The sequence below is a fragment of the Terrapene carolina genome, unplaced genomic scaffold (assembly GCF_002925995.2).
Source record: "Terrapene carolina triunguis isolate 2854851 unplaced genomic scaffold, T_m_triunguis-2.0 Scaffold38, whole genome shotgun sequence".
In the NCBI taxonomy this organism is placed as follows: domain Eukaryota; kingdom Metazoa; phylum Chordata; order Testudines; family Emydidae; genus Terrapene; species Terrapene triunguis.
The window spans coordinates 10486205-10511177 of record NW_020664389.1 but is presented as its reverse complement, the minus strand read 5'-3'; positions in this window follow the sequence as shown (position 1 = coordinate 10511177).

Here is a 24973-nt window from a genome sequence, read left to right as displayed (position 1 = left end):
GTGCAAACCTCCCCTTGTTGTCAGTAGGAATTCTGCTCTGGATTCCAGGTAGCATGAATCCCTGGATTTATACTCTACCCCATAGCCTGTAACTAAGCATGGACTTTGACTTTCTGCACACAGTGAGTTCTGGATGTCCTGAGATCTGCAGGGAAATCCTACAGATAATGCATCATGTGTGGAAGGCCTGAGCCTTCTCATTATTGCATCAGAATCTCCGCTGCCGCAGCCCAGGTCATTGGTGTTGGAGGAGGTGGGGATGACAGTACTCATCATTACTCAATTACTCGCCTTTCATCAGATTTGTAAGCATTTGAGTGGGTCTTCTGCTCTTTATCCCCCCCATGACTTGAGTCAGCTCTCAGTACTCATTACACAGGCAAATTTAATAGTGATGTTAGTGGCGCATTTGCCAAAGTAAACATGGTAGGATCATGTCCTGTTGTATTCAGAAGACAGTCGGGTTTTTTCTTCATTTAAATTTTGCCCGAGATTCTGCTGAAGTGGCTGCTTGCAGGCTGCTGTCCCTGGGTGCAGAACGGATATTTACTTCTGTTATAAATTAGGGCACACGCTTGCTTTGCTTATTTTGTAGCAAAAAGCTTTTTCAGCTGAACTGATCATTTTTGCTTGGCTAAGTATAATAAATACCAGAACTGCACTAAGTGCATTGATCTTCAGATATTCAAACCCTGAAGGTGATGGTGGGGTTTTCAGAAATACGGTATGCAGTCTTACTTCCATGATCAGGGATTCAAGGAACTGAAGTGTAGGAGGCACAGCTACATTTCTTACTTGTTTGATGGAAGCAACATTCACCATTTTGGAGGAGTCTGCTTAGATTTAACTCATGTGCATCCCAGCCACACCCAACTGTAGAGTTAAACTGCTTCCTGTCTTTGTCATTGAGACACTTCTCAGCTATCAGATATACTGCTGGATGCTAGGGGATATATATTATGCAGGAATCTGTCCAAAACACAATGGTAGAAATTATTTTTATTTAAGAAAAATACAAAAGAAGCAATTTGAGTGAATGAAGAAATGTTGGTGAGTGGGGATGTTCAATATAATTTCCGGATATAACAGTCAACATTTGCAGTTCTTTTTAATTATTGACTTATTAATGGGGCTGGTTAAGAAAAGGGTGTACAGTTCTGTGAAGGGGGCGGGGGAAATCTTTCTGGTTTTTTACATGCCTTTACACTAAATCAATATATCCTGTTAGTTACAGTTGTCTTGGTTTCACTCATATCAGTGGCTTGTAGTGATTCAATTAAAGAGGATCTGGCCCACATAATACAATACAGCTTTCTTGTGCACATCTTCTTTCATAACATCTCACTCCCAAAATGCTTTACAGATTCAAATGATTCATTTATAGAGCTAAATAATAGCCAAGGGAAAGAGAAAATGTGTAGGTGGTCTGGAAGAAAAGCTGTGTTTTTGTCTGAGATTTGATGATAGATGGAGAGATTCAGAAATGCCATTCTAGGTAACAGGAGCAGCAGAAATGCTTCTGACTGTCACATCAATAGTGGCCAGGTTGTAAAGAAGGGCAGAGAGGAGGTAAGCACTAGATCAGTGGTTCTAAACCAGGGGTACTTGTATCCCTGGGGGTACCCAGAGATCTTCCAAGGGGTACATCAACTCATCTAGATATTTGCCTGGTTTTACAATGGGCTACATAAAAAGCACTAGCAAAGTCAGCACAAAGTAAAATTCCATACAGACAATGAATTATACTGCTCTATATACTATACACTGATGTGTAAGTACAATATTTATGTTCCAATTGATTTATTTTATAATTATATGGTGAAAATGAGAACATGAGCAATTTTTCAGTAACAGTGAGCTGTTACACTTTTGTATTTTTATGTCTGATTTTGTAAGCAGGTAATTTTTAAGTGAGATGAAACTTGGGGGTATGCAAGACAAATCAGACTCCTGAAAGGGGTACTGTAGTTTGGAAAGGTTGAGAGACACTGCATTAGATAAACAGAGGAAGTAGAAAGAGAAGTATAGATATGGTTCCTGTCAGTGCTTAATCTGTAATGAAAGAGGTGCCAGGGCCCAAGCAATGGTTTTTACTTTCATAACTGATGTGGCAAGCCCAGAGGTGCCGGGGCTATGAACTGCCAAGCCTAGAGGTGCCAGGGCTGAGCCCTGGCACAAATTAAGCACTGGTTCCTGATTCTTCAGTCCTACCTTTGCAAAGTGGATGTAAAATGCCACCATTCTGATTTGGCTGTGTTTTATACCTGCTTTGAACAGGCTTAAATGATGACATGAAAGAGAAGGCAGTGGTGACCCAGGTCCAAATTGAAGGAGAGAAGTTGATGCAACTCCATGAAGGCTTATATATATAATTATATTTAAATCACTGGATCCCTAAATGAACAAGGACACTATAGAATAGTCTGAGATATGGAGGTGATGTGATTGTGATTCTTTCTGCAGTACAGGCTAGATGACAGGTGGCATCATTCCACACATTATGAAGTAAGGACAGATGAGACATCAGGAGAACATGGTAAAGGTACCTGCTTGCTAGAGTTAAGGTGAGAGAAGATAATGTAATGGGGGAAGATTTTCTCAGAGGTTGAGACGATTCAGTGACATACAAGGACAGTGATGTATATGGTAGTGAAATAGGAGCTATATGGGAAGATGATTTGAAAACAATAAATTAAAACTCGAGCAAAATATTAATACAGATGATAGTAATTTATCCCAGTCTTGTTTAATAAACATATTTGAATTATTCTGATTTACCAAACTGATATGCAGTCATTATAAAGCATGTTGTTAATCTAGATTTTAATATCCAGCTGTTGGTATCTCCTGGTGATTTTATTAAGTAAGCTGCTTGCAGTATATTATTCAACCATACCATTGTGTGTGGTATGCAGCTCCAGGCAGGATATGGCCCCTGGTAAACAAAGACGACAAAGCTGAGGCTCATGGAAACTTATTTGACTGTCTGTAGTTTACAGTTATTTTCTTCAGTAAATGCCACCTGTTGAAAATGGACTGCGATTCCATATATCATAAAGCATGTTTGCTGCTAATATATCTGACTTTTTAGTGTTTAACAGAGGCCTCGTGTTAACAGATCTGCATTTAATGTCAACTGTAAAATGGAATGGAATATGCACAATATCAAATGAATTTAACACGTAATTCCTGATTTGCAGTTTTTTGTGGAGCCACATTGACTTCAACAGAATTCTGTGTAGGTGTAAGGATCCAGCCATGCAGATCAGATTGCAGATCTGTACGTTATCATAAGGCTATTCAGTTCTTCATGACCTTTGATAAAAAAGAAGAGTAACTGCAGTTCTAATTTTTTTTAAGTATAGGGAAACTTTGGAGTCTCACTTTGAATTTAGTATCTCATTAATATCCTTTCATTTTCAGTCATATATGCATCTTCATTTTTGCCCTCTCTTCCAGTGACCACATCTATAAGCTAACTGCATAAGCAGCACTCATTACTTGCTTATTCAAGTATATCAGGATATTCAATTTAAGTTTTTTGAATTAGAGAGATGGAAGATGTCTCTCAGTACTCTAGGTGATGCTCAGAATTTTATAGTTCACTAGTTAAGATATCTTTCTGAAGATAGGCTAATGACTTTTTTTATACCTTATTAGCTATCTGACAGTGCACTAACACAAATGTATTCAACTTTTAAAAATTAGATAACTGATGCAATCACATAATACATCATTTAATACCAAAAGTCCCAAGCAGCACTGTAGTGCAGCTATATAAAAGTTTGATTGTTATGCATTATAAAAAGAGAAGATTACAAGGATGGTGGATTATAAATCTTCTTTAATTTTAAGTAGTTTTTTACCTTTGTGCTGTGACTGGTTAAAATATCAGAGCAGGGATTCCCAGCCATACTTTCTGGTCCGTGGTCATTTCAAGCAGTTAGTGGGATGTGAAGTGAAGCACAGAGAATCAAGACAAAGAATTTTTGTTAAAACTAACCTTCTTCCCCAGGGTTCAGTGATGTGCTGAGGTACAATGGAAATTAAATATATGATATGATTCAGTCTTACAAGACCCCTCTGGGATCAATTCTGTGGACCAGATTCTACTGCCTGTTTCACCAATTTTAAATTCTGGTTGCTCAGTGGATGTGCTCTCTTAGTGAAGGATTATCCTTTGTTTTGTGGAAACACCTAGAATCCTGAGCCAAGGATCATGGCCCATTTTATAGGCAGTGTACACACACATAACAAAAGCAGTTTCTACCCTGCAGAGCTTGCTACAAGAAACAGGAAGAAAACAAGGTAGCAGTTAAACAACTCTGAAGAGCATGACAAGCAACGTTCCCAGCACATCCGTTGCCTAACAGTTGTCATGTTTTTAGTAAGCATCATGACAGCAGAGTTTTATGGAGGAATTTAGAGGACAATGATGTAGCTTTTTGGATGTATACGGGGAACTCTTTTCAATGCATAGTGAGCAGCATGGGAGAAAGCCATAAGATGCTGGTTGGAAAATTTCACAAATGAACAAACAAGATGGGCATAATTCCTGGAGCAGAGGTGGGAGTTGATAGTGTATCAAAGACAATAGGTGGGAAGGGGATAAGCCATGAAGGACCTTGTGACAGAAATTGCAATTTCCTGCAATATCCTTGAAAGACCTTGTTGTATTAAGTGTATGTATTATTGTGGACTGGGATTGAATGTAACCTTTCTAGGGGGGAGATGTGACAGATGTAAGACCTGGACATTCAAAAGGCTATACTAAAAATGTGTCAGGCAAGTATGGACTATTAGGATAATAAGTGTTAAGTGGTTTTCCTGAGGAATCCCTAGAGAAAAGTGTGACACTTTCTAGGGGTTCCCAGGACTGAGTCACTTGTTAGCCCCTCACCTCACCTCCAGCCAGAGGAAGAATTGCTTGTGTCTAACTGGGTGTCAGTTCCCTGCCATCACACACGTGATAGCCACCCAAACAATCTCTTTAGGACAATGCTAGCCCTCACTTCGCTTTGCAGGTTAATAGGTGCACTGCAGTCCCTGAGCCCTTTTGAAGCATTCTCCTATGATATCCAGCTCCTGTCATTGGCTACACACAGAAATACCATGTTTGCTATCCTCAGGGGACCTGTGTACTCACCAGCTTCTTTCATTCAACTGAGGATTGGCTTCTATTCACAGCACTAAAATACATTTATAGTGAAAACAAACATACATTTATTATCAAAGGTTAAGATTTAAGAGATAGTGAGCAAGGATAATGGAAACGGGAAGGCTACATATAAAACAAAATCAATATATGCTTTCTAGAGACTAAACTTACTTTTAACAGGCAACCCATCAGTCTAAAAGCAGTCTTATCTCACCCAAAGCTTTCTTGCACTGTTTCCAGCCAAGACTGGTTGGGATCCTATTTTCATGAATGTAATCACACTGCCTGATTACTTCCTCAGGTGCAGGACAAAAGAGTGGTTTTGCCTTCCCCTTATGTTTCCTAAAGTCATTGTTTGTTGATAGAATCCTGATGGCCCTCCTGTTTTATTCCCTGGTGACTCCTTGATGATTTCTAGGGTGACCATATGTCCCCATTTGGCCAGAACAGTCACTTTTTTAAGCCTTGTCCCAGCCATCCTGACTTTTGTGGCAAAAGTGGGCACTGCCATCTTGATCAGTTGGCAAGAGCAAACACGACCAATGACCACTTTTGTCAAAAAAGTGGGGTGCAGAGAAACATGCTGGGGGGCAAGCAGTGATGCCAGCCCCAGGCAGGCAGGCAGGGCTCGGGCAAGTGGTTCAGGCCAGCCCCACATGGTGTCCCGTTTTCCCTTTGGAAATCCCTATTGATTTCACATCCTTATGTTGACTTTGTATGCAAATGGGACTTCCATTGTTTTCCCTTACAACAGTGGCTTTTGACCTTTTTTCCTTTGCAGACCCCTAAAAATTTTCAAATGAAGGTGCAGATCCCTTTGGAAATCTTAGACATAGTCTGTGGACCCCCGAGGTCTGCAGACAACAAGTTAAAAAACAGTTATGACAACAACCTTTCACAGACCCCTTAAACATAGTCTGCAAACCCCCAGAGGTCCATGGACCACAGGTTGAAAACCACTGCCTGCCAATGCTGATTTTACATGATAACTGAGGCAGGCAGGTGTGCATACATCCTTTGTCTGGCAGAAACATGTTTATCAACGCTACCTTGATTCAGATTTTTCGGAACGTATTTTCAGTGTGTCTGTGTGTTTGTGTGTCACGCACACACAACTTCTTACATGGTATTTGTACATACGTTTCCCAATGACATTCATGACCAGTGTGACCCTGACTTTTGATGAAGACCTCACAAAGCATTCTTTAGGGGTCAGTGTAATGAAAGCAATATGCTAGGTGTAGTGAGTTTGTCAGGCCTGTTAGGAATTATTGTTACAGAACAGTGAACCCTTTGCCAGCTGGCACTGAGTTGTTCCTAGGGTCACAAGAAGTTAGAGAAAATTCCCCATCTCCAGTTATGCAAAAACCCACCTTTTGAAACTACTTCCTGAGGAGGTGTTCACTGTTTGCTGATGACCTGTTTCAGAAAGCCAAGATCAAAGACCTGAGCTGTATTTAAAAAAAAAAAAAGCTGATCTTCCATGTTGTTCTGGTTCTGAATCTAAGACAGATGAACTTGTAACCATGAGGTAAACCAACTTGTGGGTTTTGAAGGACTAAATGCTACCAGAGCCCTAGATTGGAGTTGGGGGTGACCTCAGGTAACCTCAGATAGCATGTATGTGTGTTCTTTTATTATTCTAACATGTTTTCTCTGTAATTCTTTTATCTTACGAATAAATATGCTTACTTAGAAGGAGCTGTGAGGTAACATAACTACCAGCAATATACTGATCATAGCCCTCAGAGAAAGCAAAGCAAAAGCTCTGGCCTTTTTAGGCAGTCTGGCTTCCTGAGTATATCACAGTGTAAATCAGGGAGCTGTGCAGTCTTAAAATCCCCAGTCAGGCGTAAGTGAGATGTAGGTCTCTGCCCAGGAGAGAACAGCTGGGCACCAGAAACCTTTAAGTGGGTGTTCTTGAGGAACCATAAAGGGGTAATGCAGGTGCATTTACCTGAAACTGTGACAGGTCTTAAAAGTGAAGATTAGTTTGTTTCCACTGTGAAGTGGAGGAAGAAAAAGAAGGGAAAGCAATGAGCAGGAAAAATATCTGTGCAGTAGCATTTTGAATGGATATAAGTGGGGAAATATGGCATTTGTCAAGCTTTGAGAGGAGGAAGTTACAATCGTTGAGACATGAGATGAGCCTGGATAAGAATTTTAGCTGTCTGGATGGAGAAGAATAGCAAGATCTTAAAAGTTTTGTGCTAGAAGGGTGAGCAACATTTAGATATAGCCTGGTTGTGTGGAAATTAAGATTGCCGTGTCAAATATGACAGGTTATGAGCCTGAATGACAGAAGATCCAGACCCACTTCAATTTGTCTGATTTACTACCCCCACATCCTAAGACCCAAACACATCACCAACTCTCTAGCTCCAAGACTCTGCTCGGGCTTGAAAGGTGGGGAATTGAGCAGGAGTTTGTGGGAGGAAGCAGAAGGGTTATAGATGGGTGGGTGGATGAAGGGGTGGGGGCATACAGCAGGTCAGTATGAAGGTGGACAGAAACCAAAAGCGTGGGACTAAGGAGAGGATTGTTGAAGGCGAGGGGATAAAGTTTGAGGTGGGCAGAAAGGAGACTGGGTGGAGCTGGTTGAATATTTTCTGACCATGTTTTTCCATCAGAAAATGCTGATTTGACAAAAGCAAAACATTTCACAGGAAAGTCAATTTCACCAAAGTGCTTCATTTTGACCTTATTTAGATGTATATATTGTAATTTATCATTCTTTCACAATTTATATTATGTAAAAATCAAAATGATGATAATGAAATAAAAGACTTTGATAAGGTCATTTCAATGTTCCCAAATCAACTTTTCATTCCAATTTGGGATGAAAAAAATCAGAAAGTTAGAATTTCCTGTATAATGGAAACTGAGTTTCAACCAGCTGTAAGCACGTGTTTGGTAGGCAAGCACGGGAGTATGGAAAGGGAGAGGAAAAAGAGATTGAAGGAAGAGGGAAATTGGAAGCAAGGAAGGTAGCAGGGAATGGTGGGATATGGGGAAATTGCAGATTTTGGGCAGTGTGAAACGACTTAGGTTTCTTCTCAGCACTCCTCAGACCCTTCTAGGAACCAGTCGCACAGCTGGCTCAGAGTGTGACACTGCCCCTATACTTCACTGACAGAACTGGGGATAATCACTGAGAAGTGTTAACTTCATAAACTTTTTACTGACCGTTTCCTAGAAACTGCCTCTTGCAGCAGCCAACGTCCCAAAGTAGCAATATTTTCAATGTTGTGAGGTTAGATGATTTAGATGGGCTGCTACAGGGAGGCAAAGAAACATTAGACAGCTGAAGATAAAAACTCTAATGAGCCATCATATTTGCTTTTAAACATATCTACTCACTTATCTCAAGATTTTCAGAAATGATGATAGTTGCCACAAAGACTAAGGTCTAAGGAAAGTTAGGATAAATATGCCATTGTAAGCTTAACTTAATAAAAACTCAATATTGAACATATGTTAAGACTTGAATGTAGAAAATATTTATAAGGAAGAAATGACATTAAGTGAAATTTTCAGTAATTTTTTTCTCTACCATTTAGAGGACATCTCCTTATAATGATATTTTACAGATTTTTCCCTTTGGGGTGGAAGATTTCAGCAGAACTTCATCCTTGTACTCGTCACTTTTAAGTTCCTCATTTAATTATATATATATATATAATATATAATATATATATAAACTTCAATATGTGTAATGTTCCAGTTTCATACTGTTATTATAATAGAAAGGGGGAACATTTGTCTATTTACATATTGTCCTTCGCTTCCTCTCCTGAAGGCTTTTGTGTAGTTGCTGTGCACCATTTAATCCAGAGTTGAGGGAAATATTCTGGTATAATTATAAAGCATTTGGGGATGCTTTGAGAAGCAATGCAATAGAGTAGTATATGATATTTATTATTAGATTGATAAATTACAATATCTGGCTTCAACATTTGATAACAAAAAAATCCCTTTTTCAGCTTACCTATCCTGTCCATTTCCTTTTAAGAAGCAACACAGCAATATGCCCTGCCTTTGAATGGCTGTTCTAGGGGGCCTTTAAATATATGGGTTTATTAGAGTTCACTGGTTAAAATATTTAAACACCTCTCTCTACTGTCTTTAAAGCCTCACCACCTTAAGGAATCTTATTGAGGACTGGGTGAGATTCCCTTTGCATCTCATCTAAATTGTTCTGTCATCCAGGAAGATAGCTCATGGATTATGTGAAGTACTCCTTTTCCTAAACTGTCACATTCTGAGGTGCAGTCCAGACCGGCGGCGTGCTGACCCAGGGGAACCCCTGGGCTGCTGCCGGTGGCTAAGACTCCCTCTCCCTTCCAGCGCAGTGGCCGCTGTAAAAAAAAAAAAAAAATTTTTAATTGGGGGTGCCACTTTTTGGCACCCCAAATCTTGGCGCCCTAGGCAACCGCCTAGTTGGCCTAAATGGTATCACCGGCCCTGGCTACAGCCCTGGTTCAGCAGCTCTGGCCCCAGCCGCCTGTCAGCAACACTCCGGTCACAATCTGGCTTCCAGCAGCCTAGGTTACTACTTGCAGTGTGACCCCAACACACACTCAGTCATGAATTGTCCCCAAAACTATCCAGCCCTCTTCTTAGCAGTTCAGATATCAGAGGTCTGTTAGCCCTGTAAAGGGTCAATATTCAACAGTTTGCTACTTTAGCTGAAGTTACCAAACAGTTCAGTTTAAACACAGCACTGGATTAGTTTATATGAAAAATAAATAAAACGGGTTTATTTAATTAGAGAGATTTTAAGTGAGTAGAAGTATAAGGTATTAAAGTCAGAAATGGTTACAAGAGAAATCAAGATAAAATGCTTTCTGGTAGCTAAAACTTAACAAGATTGATTGGTTCAAGGTAAAATCCTTACCTGAGGGTCCCAGCAACAGGGCTGACGAAATTCTTAGGTCAGGAACTCCCCCAAAGTCAAAGAGTTGGTTCCTTTGCCATCTTAGGTGAAATAAAGAGATAAGGAGAGAGAGAGAGAATACCTGGGATGTTTTTTGACCCTCACTTTTATAGTTCAGTCACCCTTTGGAATGCATTTGCCTAAGCATTACTCCTAGATAAAGTTCATTACAGCTGTGAGGATGGTGACATGACGTCTTGGTGAAAGAGGTTCCAGGTAGTTGTTTGCTGAAATGCAGATCAGTCTGTTCCTGCCCCCCTTCATTGCCAAAGAACGGCCACTTGATCAGTGATTGCCAATCTGCTCTGATGACACCAGGCTAGAGACATCAGCTAGTCCTTTATCTTTGAGAAATCACTTTACCTGCACCCTGGGCTTAGCTGGTAAACACATTGTAGTCATAATTTCATCTTATGTTCATAACTCTTAATACGCATTTCGTACATACATTACACAAAAATATTGATGACCGGTGTGGTGTTAGTTTTTAAATGATACCTCCCAAGGCATATTTTGCACACAGAATATTACAATAGTATGTAGGGTGTGAATACTATTTTGATCACAGAAGCACTGAATCCTCCCAGCCCCTACTGTCCCAGTGTACAAGGGCTTCATCCAAAGCCTAGTGAAATCAGTGGAAAAGGCCCCCACTGATTTTAAGTAGGCTTTGGATCAGAAACTGTAAGGGCAGGCAACCTGTTCTCTTGCATAATACTGTAGAGAGAACTGCTGCAAGGCTACTCTCAGTTTTAATTTATTTTCATTCACAGACTTAATAAGACAAGGCTAATAGATAGTAACTTCTTATCCATCATAGAACTGAAATGATCAACTTTGGACAGATAATCTAGCAGTAGATCGAATCCCCTAAGGAAAATATTTACTTTTTGCTAGTTTACTCAGAGAAACAGCTCTAGGAATCTGCAGACATTCCCTGATTTATTATTATTATTATTATTTAACTGAAGGAGATGTTGATGCTAGAGTTGAAGCTTGCTATTTAATCATAGGATTGCTGGAGGATACTGTGCCCTATCTCTTAAGAAATCTATAGCTACGCTCTCAGTTATTAGAGGAATTTTTACTTTTTCACTTGACCAAGATATTAATTTGTATTTGTATTACCTGACCTTTTTGGTTGATGATCTGAGAGGATGATTGACTAATTTATTTTGAAAACCCTTTCTGCATCAGGTTTCTCTTCTTATTGTTACTGATTGATTTTGATATAGCGCCTTTCACATGCACCAAGGTGCTTTATGGAGTTGCCAACACTATGTATATAGGGATAGGTGTACTTGCCAAAATGTTGCCCCCAGTGGGGCATTCTGCTGAGTAATCTTGGTAGCACCAGCAGTACAACAGAACTGTTTAAAGAACAAGAACTGAGGAAGAGAAGTCAGTTGACGTATCAGGGGAATTAAGTAGGTAGAATGCAATTACCCAAGTTGGAATATGATCAGGATACTGGTGTTAAACTCTAGTGTTGTGAAAAAGTGCCAAGGGATTTTTAATGACCACAAGTCAGATATCATTTCATGTCTTATCCGAGGATGAGACCTCTATTAGCGCGGTGCCCTGTGACCACACTCCGGAGACTAACTCATAGGGAAGAGTGCCACCTACTGGAATGAATCACAATTATCACTTCTTATTTTTGTGTAACAGCGATGCCTAAAGGTTGACACTGAGATCAAGGTCCCACTGTGCTAAGTGCTATACAAACAAATGTGGAGCAAAGATTGTCTTACAGCATACTGCAGTTTAAATAGACAACATGGATAAATAATAGAAGGGGATAATTATTATCGTTTATTATTTGTATTGCTGTGGCACCTAAGAGCTCTAGTCATGGACCAGGACCATTTTGCACGAAGTGCTGTACAAACGGTATTTCCTATTTTACAGATGAGGAACAAAAGCAAAGACAGATTAAGTGACTTGTCCAAGGTCGTTCAGGATATCCATGGCAGAGCTGGGAATTGAATCCATATTTCTGGAGTTTAAGCACAGAACATGCTTCTCCTGCTGAAGCTTTCTCTGGCCTCCAATGTCCTTAGAGGTCTCCTATCCAAACATTGATAAGCTCAATTTTATTTGCTTAATGAGAGCTGATGAGAGCACAGTTTGAGGTGGCATGGTTGCAAAAAGCACATTAAACATGTCAATGCAGGTGATTCTCCCGGTATATAAATTGACAGTGGAAGCTTATCTAGTATTGCATTGGAAATCTATTAACATTTGAAGTAGTTTGCTTGATTTAGAGGTCTTGACAGAATTAAAATTACTTTCCTTCTCCTTTTGTCAACTTTGCTAAGTGTACAGAAAACAACCCAAATGAGAAGATTTATAAATGAAGGTCCACGGTTTCAAAATCTTGTGCAGGCACAAATCCCTTTATTCATATGGAGGGAGGGGTGGGTGGCGAGCAGGAGAGTTATGGGTACAGGCTTCTCAGCGGTAGCTGGTCACAGTGAGATCCCTTGCATGCTCAAGCACAGGAGAGGGCAAATGGAGGAGGTAATAATCATGGCTTTTGGACCAGATATGCACAGCCTATTTTCAGGATGGTGCGGGGTGTGCTTAAGAGCATGTGTGTTTCTGGGGAAGACAAGGCAGGCAAGAGTGAGGCAGGACCACCATTAGGGGTGCCACTTGAGTCAGCTGCATGCACGTGACTTTTCATGCCTTATGTGCTTGTCCTTTTGGGCATGCAGTAGTGTATATGAAGGGCTGATTGGCATATGTTAATGTAACAGGCCATGTGCAAGGGTACAACCTGATCAACATGCATTTTTTTAGTAGCTTTTGAAAAAGTTAGGGACTTCTTACAGACCAGCCATTTCACCTAATGGATGACTCCTGGAAGCCATGGCAGACTCAGGCGTCTTTAATTTTGGTGTGGGAGGGTAGCAGAGAATAGCGTGTGTGTGTGTGTGTGTGTGTGTGTGTATGTATATGTATATGTATATATATATATATATACATACATACACTCATTGTCAGTCCCTTGCAGAGACCTGCTGTCTGGGAAATGATTCTGCTACAGTTAACCAAATGCCACCATACGACCTTAATAAAATAAATATTCTAACAAGCATCATTACTAGGTACCACTGCCACTTTAAAATGACTTGGCTGGAAAAGACTGGGCCTCGGGCCATCTGAGAAGGGGCAGAAATCCAGTTTATCTAGTTGACAGAGAGCTCTGTGTGATCCAGATTGACTTGAAAAAGGAGGTTGGGGCACAAGGAGATCAGGATGTGGAACTTCGGGGCAGAAAGCCTGAGACTGAACTGCAGGTTGAGGGCAGCAGCCTAGGAGATGGCTGGAAAGGGAATGCCAGGTGTCAGGACCTGAGAGGCAGCTATAGATAGCGCCCAGGAGAGCTGCTGCTACAAAGAACAGCCCCTGAAGGGATGGGAGAAAAGAGTGGCTTAGGTCTTAAAAAGCAGAGGACTCCAGCAGGGAGGCAATTGTGCAGCCATATGGTGAGAATGGAAGAAGCCCGAGGAAGCTGCTCAAGGCAAGTGTTGTAATCAGCAGATTTAGTGCTGGGGTGGGGTGGGAAGAGGAAACTGAGCACTGGTTTGGGGAGCACTGGCTTGGGGAGTGGCAACAACCGAGGCCTGGTCTACCTAGGAATTTACTTTGGTACAGCTACATCTCTCGGGTGTGAAAAATCCACACCTCTTAGAGACATAGCTATATCAAGATACACTAGTGCTAGGTTGATGGGAGAATTCTTCCGTTGACCTAGCTACCACCTCTTGGGGACATGAGTTACCTACACCGACAGAAGAAGCCCTCCCATCAGCCTAGGTCAGAGGTGGGCAAACTACGGCCCGCGGGCCACATCCAGCCCATGGGACCGTTCTCCCCAGCCCCTGAGCTCCTGGCCCGGGAGGCTAGCCCCCAGCCCCTCCCCTGCTGTTCCCCCTCCCCTGCAGCCTCAGCTCACTGCGCCATTGGCGCAATGCTCTGGGCGGCAAGCTCCTGGGGCAGTGCAGCTGCAGAGCCCGGCCTGACCCAGTGCTCTGTGCTGCGCGGTGCGTGGCTGGCTCCAGCCGGGTGGCGCAGCTGCCTGTCCTGGTGCAGCCTTGCCGCCAGCCACCAGTGCTCCAGGCAGCGGGGGAGTGGGGCTGGATAGAGGGCAGGGGAGTTCGGAGGGTGGTCAGGGGCCGGGGGTGTGGATAGGGGTCAGGGCAGTTAGAGGGCGGGGAACAGGGGGGTTGAATGGGGGCAGGAGTTCCAGGGGTGGTCAGGGGACCTGGGGGTGGATGGGGCAGTGGTCCCCGGGGGGGCAGTCAGGGGTGGAGAGTCCGGGGGCAGTCAGGGGACAGGGAACGGGGGGGTGGATGGGGCAGGGGTTCGGGGGAGCCGTCAGGGAACAGGGTGGGTTGGCTGGAGCAGGAGTCCTGGGGGGCTGTCAGGGGCGAGAAGCAGGGTGGGTCGGATAAGGGGCAGGGGCCGGCCACGCCTGCCTGTTTGGGGAGGCACAGCCTCCCGTAACCAGCCCTGCATACAATTTCTGAAACCCGATGTGGCCCTCAGGCCAAAAAGTTTGCCCGCCCCTGGCCTAGGTAATGTTTACACTGAAGCACTATAGTGGCACAGCTGCAGACTTTTAAGTGTAGACAGATTTTTTGGAAACCAATTCAGCAAAACTGACTCAAATTTATTTTTCTCTCAGTATGTATTTTTTGCCTGGCTCTATTGTAGACATAATCAAACCTGTTATTTTGGTCAGAGTGAATGTTAATAACACATGTTAAATGTTTTGCTAGAAACTCATTCAGATGCTAAGTTACTAGAGGAAATTCTCCTTTCACTGTTCAGTAATTAGCTGACAGTAGAAATACCAGCTCACATTTTTTCTATGGGTATTTTGTGATTGTAAACATATCACCAGAGAAGTGTGGTTTGGGTTTTTGTTTGTTTTGTTTTGCTTTTGCTTTTTTTAACTTCAAAAATATTATCACTTTACCAGAAAGCCAAATGCAGGTACTTGGCTATTAAGAGCTACTAACTGTTGTGATGTTCACCAGATATTTGAAACACTTCTTCCTGGGAAAGCAATTTATGTGTAGAATTGATCATAGTTCACTCTGTTGGTTGCCTAGCTTCCATCATCAAGAAGGAGAATTAGCAAAATCATTGAACAGCTAGCTGAATTTCAGTACCCAACAGAACAGGCCAGCAGCATAAGCGTGCTGATAGCTTGTCAAGAAGAGCTCTATAAGTCAGAAGCATGTGATCGGATGCTAGCAGCAGCCTTAGACTGGGATGTGTTATGTTGGAATTGAAGGAGAGAGATTATTGAACATCCAGGTTTTACAGAAACAAGACCCTAAGATTTTCTGTTTGAGGAGATGGGAAAGAAGAAATTCACAAAAACCCCTGCATTAGCAGAAACTGACCCAGAGCTAAAGTAGTGGAAAGGCTTTTTACTTGAATTGTATCTTAGTAGTTTGTAAAGCACAAGTGTGCAAAGGAAGGTACAGTCTCATGCAATGATCCACATGCTAACTGACCTTACAGTTTTAAAGTTCATCCATATCACAAACTGGTGCCCTCCTGGGAGTTGGAAAAACTGTCCCCAAAATTCAGAGTTGGGCCAGAATGAAGTAAATCTGTAAAACAAAAAAATGGTGCAAGTCTTGCATGATCTGTGGATCTTGAAAAATGCCAAGTGCCATGTTCAAAGGGTGGCATGGTTTTGCCATAAGCTGGAAAAGGGCAACTACTATTCTGTATATTGATAACAGCAGATTAGCTTTCAAATTGGCAGAAGCCTGCCCTTTTCCCAAATGCAAAGCCCAAATTGTTGTTGGGTCTTTTAAAGAGCTTTCCCTCCTTTACCTCCCCCAGAATTGGAGTCCTGTGTTACTTGCACACTGACTATGGAATCACCTTGATTCCAAATTTTAACCCTTAAGTGTGTATATTAGAAATGCATATACATGGTTAGATCAATTCTGTACACTTCAAGCTGGCCGGGTTGGTAGAGTGCCTAAATGGGACATTCTTTTTATGCTATAATTATTTATAGAGGTGAATCCAGTATGTTTGGGATATCTTGCTTCCTTATGTGATATGATGGCTTTTAGAAGCAGTGTTACTGGCTACACTGTTTATATGGTGATGTTTGGGCATCAGGTTATTTTGCGAGTAGAACTCTTAAATGGGGCACACATTCATGAGAAATATGTCAGTCTAATCAGTTATGTAGTTTACTTGGTGAAGAAGGAAAACTCCAAATGGCAAAAAGAGGACTATGATTTGTGGGGGGACAGCACAGGTTTATGAGAAGGGAAGATTGGTAAAGAGCAGGAACTCAGACAAAAGAGGTTTATGTCCAAAATTGCAAAAGCATCTTAAAGGTCCATTTACATTTGTCAATATGTTATCTAAAGTGTTATGAACCAACATTTTTTAAGCATTAATAACTTGGCTTTGTATATGTGATATCTATTGTGATTTTATGTCCCCACTCATTACAATTAATCTATGCAACTTTGGTACAAGTTACACTGTACATATGAAAATTTATGAGAGATCAATCCTGAAATCATTTCCTTTAGTTACAAGTAATAATTCTATTATATTTTTATGTCTTTTACTGCATGTTTTGGGCCAGGAGTGAGAGGTTTTGATTTTTTATCAATGAGATGTAACACTAAACACAAATACATTTGTAAGAAACTGTGGTCCAAAGAAGTTATGCTGTCAAAAATCCTACTTTGTGCTTTTCTTAAATAAAATAAATTAGAGATTTTTTTTGAAAAGCAGACTGTTTTTGTATTCGTAGGATCTCTTGAAATCTGCAATGTTAAATCTACTGAAAACTCCAACAGTCTAGAACTTCTGAGGCAGAACAGGGAGGAATTATGTTGAGATTTATAATAAAACCCAGAGCAAAAAGGAAATGTCAGACACACATCAAATTTATAAGTAAGAAACTTCTATGAACAAGCCAATATTTCTACTATATAATCTTAGTGTTGCAAGCAAGTACATGGATCTTGGCAGATAATTGTCTGAAAATATATTTCCTTTATTTTTTTTAATCCTGGTGAAATTTGAATTTGAAAGTTGCTTCTAGTTTTCATTTGCAGGAACATTCATTACAATAGTCTTTGCTTCCATATTTTTTAACTTTTATTTTTAACTCAAGCATTCAGCATTTCAAGTTCTATAAATGAAGGTAACATACCTAATATCTGGTAAACCACGGTAACTATTATAGAAATGCATCTCTGTTACCATGGGAGAGCACAAAAAGGAGGTTACAAAAGAAAAATTCTATAATTTGTATTTCAGGGATGGGTGAATGGAATAACTTACTTCTCAGCTAGCGTGAACAGTAGCTGCTGTATGTGAGGAAAGCAAGATATGGACAAATATTTTCAGCTGATATGTATATGGTATGACTGGTTCCCATTTCCCCGGCTTCTAGCCTCATAAACTGCTGAGAGTGTCAAACAGAAGGTCAGAGTGCTTTTAGATCTCCTAGCTGTACTCTGTGGCCTGCCCAGGAGGCAGCCTTCTCAGGGCATTCCACCTCCCCTGAATCTGGAAGATCAGTTCCCCAGATGGAGGGGGAGACTGCACCAACACCATTGCATCCCTGCCTGGAATCCAGTAATTCAGATAAAACACAAAAGGGAAGGAGCCCAGTCCTCAAGATAGTGTGTGTGGTGATGGGAAGCAGTCCCCAACTTCTGGATCGTTGATAAGGATGCCTATACTCTAAGTCTTTCTTCCAAATGAGTCCAACCCACTACCACTCACCTCGCTCCATCACTTCACTCACTTTTGATGTCTTTGGGTGCTTCGGTGGCCTTTCACACCCTTTGGGGAACCTAGATGTCTATTCAGCTCTTCCATCTTCATTTATGGTGGAATGGACAGCAAAGGAAAGGGCCATCCCCAAATCAGTCAGACAGTCTTCAAGGTACAAACCATTTGCTAATTACAGGGTGGGAAACAATTCTGCCCCATTTGTTATTGCTCACTACAATGAATTGGAGGTGCTCAACTATCTTTGGTAATCAAGTCTTCTAGGTGTACCACCTTAGTCTGGCCATTAGGCAACATATGACCTATCCCTGGTGAACATACCCCCTATCACCAGCCTTGGGTAGAAGCGACCTCCACGAACCTCTTTTGATGTGGTGGTCCAGACTACCCTGTCATAATGATAGTTGTTCCATTCCCATGCATAGGAATGGGTGAGGGCTTTCCCATTAATATTAAAAGGAAACAAGGAAACCTAGCTAATGCCTCACCAATGAAAGTATGAGTGAATCTGGGAGGAGGCATAAATCCTCATTTTTTCTTGCAGTCTTGAAGATGGGGCATCAGGCTAATCACCTACCCTCAAAGAGTTCAGGAGTGCAGGGTAAGCTTGTTGGCCAGTCCAAAAGAGGTCAGGAAAGAATGGGGGAACCATGATCAGAACAGTTAGAAAGCATCTTAGGCTAGGTCTACACTGGGGGGGGATCGATTTAAGATACGCACATTCAGCTACGCGAATAGCGTAGCTGAATTCGACGTATCTGAGCCGACTTATCCCGCTGTGAGGATGGCGGCAAATTGACCACCACGGCTCCCCCATCGACGGCGCTTACTCCTACCTGGGCTGGTGGAGTATGCGCATCGATTCGGGTCCCGACGAGACGCGATAATTCGATCCCCGAGAGATCGATTTCTACCCGCCGATCCAGGCGGGTAGTGAAGATAAGCCCTTAATAAGGGGAACCTGGTACTTGTTTGCTGGAGGGTTATTATCGGTTAATATTTATACTCCCTGTGGTATTGATGTTTCATTCATTATTGGACTGACATTTATTATCTATATTGTGATGGCACCCAAAACAGGCACTTTCCAAAGAAGGAGGAGGATCAAGACCCAGCCCCAAAGAGCATACAATATAAAAAAGAGGGACTATATCTTAAATCAAATTCTGTAACAGGATGGGGGTGAAATCCTGTCTCCACTAAAATCAGTCGCAAAACTCCCATTGACTTCAGTGGGGCCAGGATAATTTACACTTTAATTGAAGAGGTTATGTCTGTTGTACAAGTATCCAGGGCCAGCTCCAGCTTTTTTGCTGCCTCAAGCGGTGAAGAAAGAAAGAGAAGAAAAAAAAAAAAAAAAAAAAACGAAACCCCGATTGAGCGGCCGCCAAAGTGCTGCCGAAGAGGAAGCGAGGCACTGAAGGACCCGCCGCCAAAGTGCCACCGCAGACGCGGACGTGCCACCCCAACAACGAGCGGACTACCGCCCCTTTCTATTGGCCGCTCCAGGCACCTGCTTCCTTTGCTGGTGCCTGGAGCCGGCCCTGCAAGTATCAGGGGGTAGCCATGTTAGTCTGTATCCACAAAAACAACAAGGAGTCCAGTGGCACCTTAAAGACTAATGGATTTATTTGGGCATAAGCTTTTGTGGGTAAAAAACCTCACTTCTTCAGATGCATGTCTGTTGTACAGTAACTTGTTAGTCATATAGTTGTATAGATATGTTTCTTATTGCCCATTGCTCTATGTCTGTGTATTATAGGTCTGTATATTATAGATGCTAGCCCAATCTATTATTAAGAGAGCCTGACATTTCCCATTATAAGAACCTATTTTATATTGCTTGTAACTTGGTCCAATTTTAACCTTCAGGCTGAAGTTTTCCCTGGTGGACGTCTGACTGAGGCTGGTGTTTTTTTTGAAACATTTCACCCATGATGGTTTGTCTGTTTCTGGGAACAAGGCTAGGGAAAAATATTGTTTTGGCCATATTAAAAAAAACTGGCAACTTCTTCTTTGAGACAGACATGCCAAACCCGCGAAAAAAATGCAGAAATTGGGCATGTTTTTGGCTTAATTGGCTTGTGAGTTGCTTGTTGTCTAGTTTTTGGCTTGTAGCTTGTTGCTTGTTTGGCTTATTGCAGCTTGTTGCGTCTCTTTTTTGATTGGTTCCAGGGAAGCAGGGGCTGGGGGGGAGAGAGTCAGGGGTGCACAGAGGGCCCACCATAGTCCCAGACTGCACGCCGGGAGGATCTAGTCACATAATGTGTTGAGGTTCTTAAGGATTGGTTTGTTTTGGCCTTGTTTTGAAATGGGATTAGCTTGATTTTTGGCTTATTGTGAAAGTCGGGGTGCTTATTTACTGTGTGAAAATTGGCGACTGTGCTCCAGATCCCACTCATCTTTTGGAGCAGGGTCTGCAAATTTGAGACCAATTTTTGTCAAGGATTTGCCTTTTGCTGTCCCAGTGCACTGAATAAGGCAGGGGTCCTGTGGGAAAAGTAGTAGGTGATCATGTAATTACAGAATGTATAATAAAGCATAAGAAAAAGAGAGCCATATGGCAACTTTAATTCTGGAACTTCTAACTTTTGAGTGCTTGACTTTGCAACCTTAATGTTCTTTTAATGTAGTTTTAAGTGTGAAATATATTATGTTGATTTATTTTACAGTGTGTTTACCAGAGCTGTGTTGTGATGTTGATCCTCAAGAAGTATTGGATCGTTCTCAGGAGTAAGAGATCTTGAGTGACTGAATGGTATGGAGATGTTATTCCCCACCTCAGAAGAGGCAAGAACTCACTGACCTGACTGGACAAGAAATTAACAATTTCCCTCTAATACATTCACTGGCAGAATATACCTTGTCACTTAAATAGAAAACTCTGAAAGCAATAATGTATTTCATTTATAGCTACACTTGTGAAAAGAGACTTATAGAGGACAATAATTTATGCAGAGAAATTGGGTGTCTGAGACAGTTATAGAAATGTTCTGGTGGATCAGGGATCTCTTTATTTACTAAACTGCAAGTGGCCACAGGCCATCTGGCAATGTTACAAAGAGTATAACAGCAGATATTGGAAAGAAGCTTAGTAATCTATGACTAAATATTATGATAGCAGAGACAACACAATAAACTTGCTCGTTAGACCAATCCATCTATTCTTCCTTCCTCCAGAAAGGATAATTATGCAGATAGCAGCTACAACCAAAATGTTTCCCTCAAAGATCCAAAAGGTATTAGCTGAGAAATTGCTCTTTTTATCAGCAAGTGTATAAATCCTCATGGCACTGAAAAAGAAAATAATGATTATAGAGAGAATAATAAGATCAAAGTAGTTAGAGATGGAAAAGGTTGATTAGATGATCAGGTCCATCACCCAGCAAGGGCAGACTATAGACTTGATTGTCTCTGGCCCTTCATGGGTATACAGCTGGAGAAGAGGCTACAAGGAGCCTTCCTGCCACTTATCCCACTTCACAGGGGCTTGGAATAATCATAGACCTTGTGCTCCACAAGGGAACCCAGTTAGGCTTTTGACCTTAGAAAGTCTTACAGTGACAAAGATGCGTCTGACGAAGTGGGTATTCACCCAACGAAAGCTTATGCTCCAATACCTCTGTTAGTCTATAAGGTGCCACAGGACTATTTGTCGCTTTTTACAGTTACAAAGATGTTCCATAGGTTCCTCAGCTCTATATTGTAACATAATTGAAGACAGAATTCTGGCTTATCCCACTGTCTGATTCGTGGGAAAAGTGGAATCTGGATCTTCAGCTGGATTTGAACAGAAAAGGAAAAACACATTGAGAGTGCTAGAAAGGTTTTTATTGATAACAAAATGCAAGACCTACTGCATTGACTCCCTACCTAGCATATTCGTAAGTCTAGTATCTTTTAAGGAATAAAGGGATGTCAGCAAAGATGTGTTGATATGCATTTGATTACATGGTACCTTTATCCGTATGTGGTTACACAGCCCCATAGTTAGGTCATTGTGATTGTGTGTAGTACATGATTATGACTATACCCAACTTCTGTCCATCACATGAGTAATAGCAGAATATAATTGCATAGTTTGCTGGGTTTCACCATCTTTAGTATAGCTTAGTTAATCATATGATGCATACAGCAAGACATATTGTCAAATATTGGAAAGTCTCTCAGTTTGGGCCATTAGTGTAACCAAATTTGGGATGCTGGTAAAAATGATCATCCTATGACCATTCTTAACAAAGACAGATTCATTTGTGAGAATCAGCGATTCCTTTTTCACTGTATCGATGACTCTATTGCATGGATCTTGATGTGTACATGTGCATTAAGATGTTAATTTAAAATACATATTAGACTATGTATAATTAACTGCTTACATGCACCCCAGTACTGTGGTGTTAAAATAATCAGTCGAAGTTCATTAACTCTTTGTGTGCTGATTTGCATTATATACAGAAGTCTGAGTTAAGTCACTTAGGGTTTTTTGTGGGGGGTGGCTAAAAAATATTTTTAGGGATTTAAGTGCACAGTAAAGGTTTTTGGCAGCAATAAAATAGAAGCTATCTGGTCAGGTACATGAGAAATGTTCATTTTCCAAAACACCTTAAACCCATGACCCTTTTCTTTCTGTCATGTACAGTCTTTATGATACTCATATTACGTAGATAGGAACTGCTACTTCTAAAGTGATTTTTCACCATCATAACAACAAAGTTATTGCTAAAGGAGGAGGATTTATTCCTCAAGTTTCTTTGCAAAAGTCAATCGTGCCTGTAGAGAAGCTTGACTGATTGTACAGATGTTAGATGGTTTTGAGGGGAGAATGTTAATTATCTAACACTTTAGGAGGAGAATCAGATCAAGAATCTATCCTTAAGAAGAGGAATATAGGGCACTGGATGGCTCAGGGAATTAGTAATGGAATACTCGGCTACTGCACAATTCACTACTTCAGCTCTAGCATGGTGACTGATGGTCCTTACCATCTGCCAGTTTTTTCATAAATTTATGTCAAAGGAGTTGATAGTTTCAGTCCAGTTTGTAAGGGACATGTATCCACATTATAAAAACATCACTACTGTTGGTTTAGACATCAAAGACTGAATGCTACAGAAAACAAGCTACACTCCCACCATAACAAGTCTGGGTTGAGAAGTGCACCAGGTACTGCAAAGCAACCTGTGCTGCCATGATGCCTATTGAAGCTATTCTATGAACCAATGAAGGATTTCAGACCTCAGTGCCTCTTGAACACTAAACTAACTGAAAGGTGTTTCTTACTTGCTTTCTTTGGCCAGAAATATATTAAAGTTTAATTGAAGCACTAATATAGTATATGGAAAAACCAAAATAGGTCACTTTTACCACAGAATATTCTGTGTCATGGGCACTGACTTGCCTAAGCCACACTGACTTAACATTTTCTGATTCTAATGGAAAGGTCCTCCAACCAAAACACAGTTCAGCTGCTCTCTTTTAAAGCTCGTGAACCTCAGTTTCTCTACAACTGGTAAGATCCTTGTCTCATTTCTGGGAATGTGGAGGAGATATTTTAATAAGTCCAACAGTAATTTTGCCTTTTGCTAAATGGATCATATTCAGATAAACAAAATTAATGCCTCTCTGTCCTTTAGCATCTTTCATAACATAGATATGCCCATATGCGTGAGTCTGGTTTATCAATAGAAAACTGATATGACATTCATTAGAACTTGACCAATTCCCTTGCCTTTTCGTTCCATATCTACAGAATTATCTTGCCTGTATTAGTTGCAAATAAAATCTTTACAGCTTTATCTTTTGCCAGCTAACACTGTCATGGCATTTTCCTGTACTTAGCATATAGAATATTGTGGTAACCCTAAGAACTTGCACATAGCAATTGTAAAGCTTGGTAATGGTGATCCTTATATTAGGCTATTTTCCTCTTTGACCCAAAGTGACAAATCTTGCATATTCCATTCTAGCCTTTAGTTCATATACCCAAGAGCAATGACAGGAGTAAAGTGTGTCAGGTACAGTATGGTATTTCTTTAAGAGGAAAAAAAGAATGGTGTTAAACACAAAATTCCACAAACATGAGAGATTGACAATAAAGGAAAAAGGAAGAGGGGGAGAAAAGAAAGAGACTTAGAACATTAGCTGGTCATAAACATTGACAGGAATATGGGCTTTTACAAGGGGTTCCAATAAACATTTAAGCAGTGCTGTGCATTTTCTATTAATTACTAACAGCTGCCCATTATTTCTAACAATGGATTCCACTAATTGAATGCCAAAATGTGAAAAGGCAACAGTTTAATAACAGGCTCACTACCTGCAGGAATTCATATTAAATGGGGAAGCCAGGTAGGAGCAGCTATGTATCTTTACTTAGAAGCCTGCCACATGATTTTGCCAAGAAACTGTTTCTACACCTCACTGTGAAAGTCAAGAAATTTTTATCATAAACTTGATATGGAACAAAAAGCAAAGGATATGTGAAGCTGACAGACCTCAGGGATCAGAGTTATTGGCTGCTACCTTCAGAGTTTTATTGGCAGACGATGAAGGTGACCTCTGATTTAAGCAGACAAGGGGGTGCACAACCCAAACTAGGGTCAATATCTGCAGGAGGAAATAAAATGCATGCCCTGCCCCAGAGTCTATTTTACAAAATGAAATAAGCTGTCAAGCTTTATGTAACTGTTTACTCTGGGGGTAGAAATTAGTAGTTACCTTAGCAACACTCATATCATGCAGTAGGCTAACTCTGATTTGCAGAGAAGCACTTACTTTGAAAATGCATTAAGTAACCTTTTGAATATTTAACCACATTTTTATGAAGAGCGAGTGTACTACAGTCAAGAAAAAATTGTTTCCCTCTAGATTGGAAGCACTGCATATCGGATTAGATTCTTAGCTGGTATAAAATCAGAGTGACTCCATCAACTCCAGTGAAGCCACGCTGATTTATATCAGTTGAGGATCTTGTGACGGGTTGGATCACAGAAACCCCCTTGGGAACTGCCAACTGATGTGCCAAGACTACTTCTCCTCCTGCTTTCCTGCCCTGGCAGCTTAGAACTCCAGCA